Genomic DNA, 6,785 nt, shown 5'->3' with positions numbered 1-6,785 from the left:
CTACACTTAGAGAATATGAGAGATATTCTTCAGCCTACAATCATTTTTAACTCAAGACAAGGGAAAAATAATAAAAAGTTGATGAAAAAGCATCAAATCCATCCTACCCTGTGATCAGCAAATATCAGTACACTGTACAACATGAAGGTATTAAACAGTAATGCAGATCACACCATACAGCTCAAAAAATCAATCACACTTAGGAAGACTCATTAAGGAAATTATTAGCAAAATAATTTGTGTTTAGGAAATACTGAAAATTGTATAAGTGTCTTCATAAAAGCCTCCTTGTTTTCTTTGATGATGCTTCTAATCAAACACTCCTCTGATTAAACTGCTAATGAAAATTTCAGCCTGCTATGATAATGCCTACTGCCAAGGCCTGAGGAGGAAAGTTGACTAGAGAACTAGCAGAAAGAACCAATTTTGGATATACAAGTTTTCCTTTATTATAATGAATACTCCTACCTAGTTTGGAGAGAGTGCTTTTCATAAATACGTTTCAAAGCACCTGCACAGAAATACAGGGCTGGAAGATGATTCAGGAGATTATTTGGTCCAGCCCATGTCACTAAGGGTAGACACACTTAAGCTGTCTTGGCAAACATTTGTCTAATGTTTTCTTTTAAAAACCACTTGTACAAGCTACAAGGATTTCAAGGTTTCATTATTTGTATAGCGAAATAAAGTTCTCCTGTATTTATTTTCTAAATCTTTCTCATTTGGTATGAGACCCATATTGTTCTTTTTGCCCCAACACTGGCTACATAGCCAACAAACAACAGTCAGGTTATCTACAGAAAAAGAAACCAGCAAAGATGCCCCATCTTAATCTCTTTTTTTCTCAGATTAAAAATAATCTTTTCATCCCTTAGTCATAGACTTTATTTTCTTAACATATTAAGTTTCTTCTTGCTGGTTCTTCCCAGTTTATCTTTATTTCTTTCCCTTCTAAAGTGTGGTGCCAAAGATAAACTTGGTACTCTCAAAATGTACCACTTTATAGAGTGATTAGGTCAGCAGCTGTGTTGCTCATGGCTAAACTAAGTCACCAATAATATAACCCAAGTTGCCTGCACAAACAAAGTACTACAGCACGTTACATGCTTAGAGGTTTTTTTCCACAAACAGATTGAGAAATGTGGCTCTAGGTGCAAACAAGGCAAAGTAACTTGCCTGAGGATCTTTCTGGTCATACAAGTTAGATAGGTCTACAATACACTGAGTCCTCTTTTTTATAAGTCTATATCCTTCTTTTGTCTTGAGATTATGTCCCTCCCCTAACTCATTCTTTTGCAATTACCTTAGTTGAACCCCTGCACTCAGGAAAGCTGCCTCAAGAGAACAGCTTTTGACCAAGGAGCTAGAGCAAAGCCAGGAGCAGGAGCTCAAGTTAGTTGGAACCCTAATCCTTTATACCTCAGCCTGCATTAAAAGAATATTACATTCATTTTACATAATACATATATCTAAATTTATTTAGTGGTTTCACACTTCCTTTGTCTCTATTCTAACTAACTTTGATCCATTAACTTTGAATAACTTGCATAATCCAGCCAGGCAATACCAATGAATGAGAGACCTCTGGCTTCTAAAAAGGGAGCTGTACAAAAAGGAATTTCTTGAGCACTTATTCATAGATGTGTCGGGCAGAAAACAGGCCATATTCAGGAAGCAGAGCAAAGCTAAGAGCACAATAGAGACATATTTCATAGTGTAACAGGGAATTATGATATCTGGAAAGATGGAAACATTAGACTTGGGTAGGTGAGGGAGGAGATGCACTGAGGCTCCACGTTTGCAACGTTATACCAACCTCCTGCCACTCTCTCCCTGGTGTCAAACCTGAAGCCCAAGGGCCCCAGGAGGTGTCTCCTTCTAACAAGTGCTCTCTGAGGCCACTGACCCTGACAGAGAGCTCTGAGAGACTGCAGCCAGTGGGCAAGGGATGAAGTTCTCTCAGATTCCTGAGAGAAGTTGATTCTTCAGCAGTGCTTACACACATGCACAGCACTTAAAACTCACAGGCAAGCACACTGACCATCAGCTCCCTCTGCTGTAAATACATTGGGATATGTTCTTCTGCCACCCCACAGCTCCCCAGAATGCTCAGATTTGACAAAAGTACTACTCTAAAGCACTGTGACTAAGATCACTGGAAAAATGGATCCTGTAGAACCGGCAGACAGGAAGACAGCACAGATTTTTCTTTTCAGTTCTTGTGGTTATGACAATTGAGTTTTCAGTCTTCTTGTATGCTGCATATATTCATCTCTAGTTTGTCTCAAAACTAGAATAAATCTCATGATCCTAATCTAATATCTTACAAATAACTGTAAGCTACAGTCTACGGAACAGTCTGCTGCAGTAACTACAGTCCTGCCTTTATTAGTCACAATATTAATTTCTGACAGAAAATGTAATGGTGCGGACCCTAATGTCTGTTGATCATTTTCCTAATTATGATGTTTTGTCTTCCTGAAAAGGTTAAAATTCTGACTAGTCTCAATATCTGATGGCTGTGTCCATCTATACTGAGGGCTATTCTTGGTTCCAACAGAAATCAGAGACATTTGCAGCACAGCTCAGTAACACAGTTCCATTAATTCGTAAGATTTATTCAAAAGTATGACTTGAAAGGACAGAAATATTTGCTCAGGCCGGACTGAATTAAATTAATTGTGTAAACATAAAAATACAAGAGGCTGGTTTTTTTAAGAGAAACTGAAATATTTTTGTTTTGAAATTGAACTTATTTATTTAATGTTAGACTAAACAAAAGTTTAATTTCAGATTAAAACAGTGTCCATGGTTTTACTCAGCATGAAATCCAATTAAATGATCAAAGTATCAAAAGTCAGCCAGGAGACCAACAATGATGAGGGCAGCAGAGAGGCTCTGAGACTTGCCCGAGAGTGGATAGTCAGAGCCTGTAGTAAAAATTTTTATGTAATGGAAAGCAAAGACACAAGATCAGAAAGAATCCAATCCAAAAAGCCAGAGAAGGGATCAATAGCCTATCCATGAAAATGGCTCATTTATTGATTACAAAAAGGAGAAAGAAGGTGTTAAAGTTGTAAGACAGGGATAGAGAGCTGAGTGCTGAGATTCCAATTTGCTTGGATGTTGAAGAACAGAGACAAAGAAGAAGATGAAAGAGTGAACAGATGAAAATATGATCAAGGAAGGTTAGCTCAGAGGAAAAGGATGCATCAAGGGGATGGGCTGAAAGCACTGAAAGCTAGCAAGCATCTCCAAGTAAGGAACCTGAGAGACAGACAGAGCTGCCCTAGACAATAGGAGAAAGAGACAGGAGGCCAGGACACCAGCATGTCTGACAAGCATGGGTTGGAAAGATTTCAAAAAATACTCCAGCTTCTCATGCCATCTTTCCTATATGCTGTAGTGCAGATGGTCACATCTCATCCTTAGCCATGGGCCTCTAGAGTCCCCAAAGACAGATAATGAGAGAACAGGGATAAAAAGCAGAAAGTCAGTTTGATCAACTTAATGCTTACTTTGTACCATTCCTTTGATAGGAACAGAATAGTCAAAGCAGATAAAGCTGCTTTGAAATAGGAATTGACAAAATATAGCAAGTACATGAGTGGAACTTTATCAGAATTATGCCACCACTCATTAATCTGTATCACAGTAATGGTGTTACTTTAAAGTTAACACCAGTATTTCAAAGCAAAAGGTCTTCTGGATCTCTAGCAACTCACTGAAAACCCTTTACAGCTAATCAGTATCATTGCTTCAAAGGAAATTAAACTGTCTCCACCCAGTAACTCTAGTGGCATTTGATCTACAATTGGCTTGAAGTTAAAAATTAATTACCCTTCCAACATATTGATTACATGACTATAAATCTAAAAGCAGCAGCCCAGAACAATGTACACTGACCCTCTGTTGAAACAGCATGTTTGTTTTCAGAAGGAGCTAATTAAGTTCCCAGAAGCGGCAGCAGTAACACTAAAACCAACAGTGCCATCTAGTGCTTTGCTGTGGGCAGAGCCTCACACAGAATCACATCTTTATTTCACTATTTCCTAATGCTAACTGAAAAGGACTGATAAATTAATGCCACTATTTGCCTGGGGTCCCGAGGCTTACCAATGGAGAATATATAATTTTCAGGCAAAGACAGTCTTACATCATATTTACATTTGTATTATTAATAAAGCCTCACACTTAGTAAATTTAACTACTGACTGTGAATTAACTGAAATAAAGAAAGTTCCACATTGACACTAATTCTCAAGTTCTAAATAATTTTGTTTCAAACAGCTACACTGAAATATTTCAGTTATTTTTAGATGTTATATAGCCTGAGAGGAGAGTTGTTCAGCCTGGAGAAGGCTCCAAGGAGTGCTTACAGCATCCTTCCAGCATCTGAATGGCCCTAAAGGAAAACTGGAGAGGGACTTTTTACAAGGGTGTGGAGTGACAGGAAAAGGGAGAATGGCTTTTAACTGAAAGAGGGTAGGTTTAGGTTTGATATCAGGAAGAAATTCTTTACTGTGAGAGTGATGAGACAATGGAACAGGTTACCCAGAGAAGCTGTAGATGTCCCATCCCTACAAGGGCTGAAAGCCAGGCTGGATGGTGCTTTGAACAACCTGCTCTAGGGGAAAGTAGCCCTGACCACTGCAGGGGCACGCAAAATGAGGGGAGAGGACACAGCTAGGAGATCTTTAAGGTCTTTTCCAACCCAAGTTATAATCTTTATAATATGCACTAAAAGAGATTAAAAAATTCTGCATATGTTTCAAAGCTTTTTATAAGAATCACAGAATATGCTGAGTTGGAAGGGCCCACAAGGATCATCGAAGTCAAATTCCTGACCCTGCACAGGACAACCCTAAGAATCACATCATGTGCCTGAGAGCATTTTCCAAATGCTTCTTGAACTCTGTCAGGATGGTGCTGTGAACACTTCCTTGGGGAGCCTGTTCCAGTGAACAAATACCTTCTGGGTGAAAAATATTTTCTGAATATACAATCTAAACAGTTTCATGCTGTTTCTTCAGGTCCTGTCACTGGTCACAAAAGAAAAGAGATCAGTGCCTGCCCCTCCTCTTCCCCTCATGAGGAAGTTGCAGATTGCAGTGAGGTCTCAGTCTCCTCTTCTCCAGGCTGAACAGAACAAGTGACCTCAGCCACTCCTCACATGGCTTCCCCTCAAGGCCCTTCACCTTCCTTGTGGCCCTCCTCTGGATGCTTTCTCATATCTTTGTATCTTTTCTTATATTGTGGCACACAAAACTGGCCAGAATATTCACAATGAGCCTGTCCCCGAGCAGAGCAGGGCTGGGCAATCCCCTCCCTTGCCCGGCTGGAGATGCTGTGCTTGATGCCCCCCAGGACACAGGTTGACCCTCCTGGCTGCCAGGGCACTGCTGACCCACATTCATCTGGCCATGGACCAGGACCTCCAGGTCCCTTTCTGTGGTGCTGCTTTCCAGCATCTCATTCCTAAGTCTGTACCTACATCCAGGGCTCCCTTGCAGGTAGACAGAATACAGATTTGCCTCCCTTTTCCTAATATCCTATATAGTCCTCCCACTGTATCTAGCATCATACTTGGCCCTTTACACTACATTAAAGTACATTCATTGTCAGCTTTTAATATAGATTGCCTTAAACTACAAAAGAAACCCTAAAATTAAGGTTGTATATCCTGCAGCAGGAAAAGAAAGATTACAATCTCTATGCCAATTGCCTCAGATTCCCTTCTACCCTAAGGACTCATATTTCACTGGGGTTTTTTTGTACCTATAGCCTGGTATCACTAACCTTAATCCATAAAATATAGTGTCAGTCACGTCTCAGTTGACATTGTGTACACAGATGTGTGCAGCATGCACAGAAGTCAAGCACACATCCTTCAGACTTTGCAGCATTATTTGTCAGCTTCTCCCTGACCTCAGGGGAACTAGTCCATTGACATGCACTGAAAACTCTTCACTATTTGTTTTGGTTTCCCTTTTGTTTTGTTTTGGTTGGCCAAGAGAAATTCCTGTAAATGTTAAAAAATAAAACCCTTGCTATGACATGGACCTGGCCCATTTTAGTCCATTCCTCTCTCCTTCACCTTGTGCCATAGGCAGGCTCAGGCCCTTACCACTGTCCTTACCAACCTCTGCCATGAGCAAGGCTGGTCACCATACACACAACAAAACCCCAGTTTTGCCAGGTTTAGAGAGCTGCAACAAACTTTCGTGACTCAATCAGGGTTTGTTAAAGGCCATTTGAAAAATCCTTCCCTGGAATACAGCCCACAACAAGAGACAGGCTATATTGCATGGAAATTGAGAAGGGGCATGTACTGTAAGGAAAAAATTACATGAGATCTGCTTCCCTTTTCTCCCCACCTTCTCATTTCCCCACTCCATTCCTAGGTCTTCTCTTTCTTCCCTGGCTCCCAGGAGACTTCCCAGCCAACAAAGCAGCAAGCAATGGTGGAATCATCAGTCTATTGTGGCTCAGAACAAAGACTGTGACTAAAAGGAGCCAAACCCAGAAACAAGTGGCAATGAAGACCTAAAACCACCAGAAATTAAGACATACAGCTCCAACCATCATATACTGCACTAGGGGACAGCCAGAAAAGCATGTGTGGTGGCACAGGTTGCATGAGGAAGCTGGACTCAGTTACAGCAGTTCTGTACATAAGCACAACCAGGTTTAAAAACAGCTCTTTGTAGCATCATGTCAGCAAGCAGCACAGGAAGGCAGTGGTTCACCCGTGTCTTACCACTTCCACCATCTTTCCTTCTAAT

This window comes from Lonchura striata, chromosome 5 (assembly GCF_046129695.1).
Source record: "Lonchura striata isolate bLonStr1 chromosome 5, bLonStr1.mat, whole genome shotgun sequence".
In the NCBI taxonomy this organism is placed as follows: domain Eukaryota; kingdom Metazoa; phylum Chordata; class Aves; order Passeriformes; family Estrildidae; genus Lonchura; species Lonchura striata.
The sequence above is the reverse complement of the archived record's forward strand: the minus strand, read 5'-3'. Positions refer to the sequence as shown.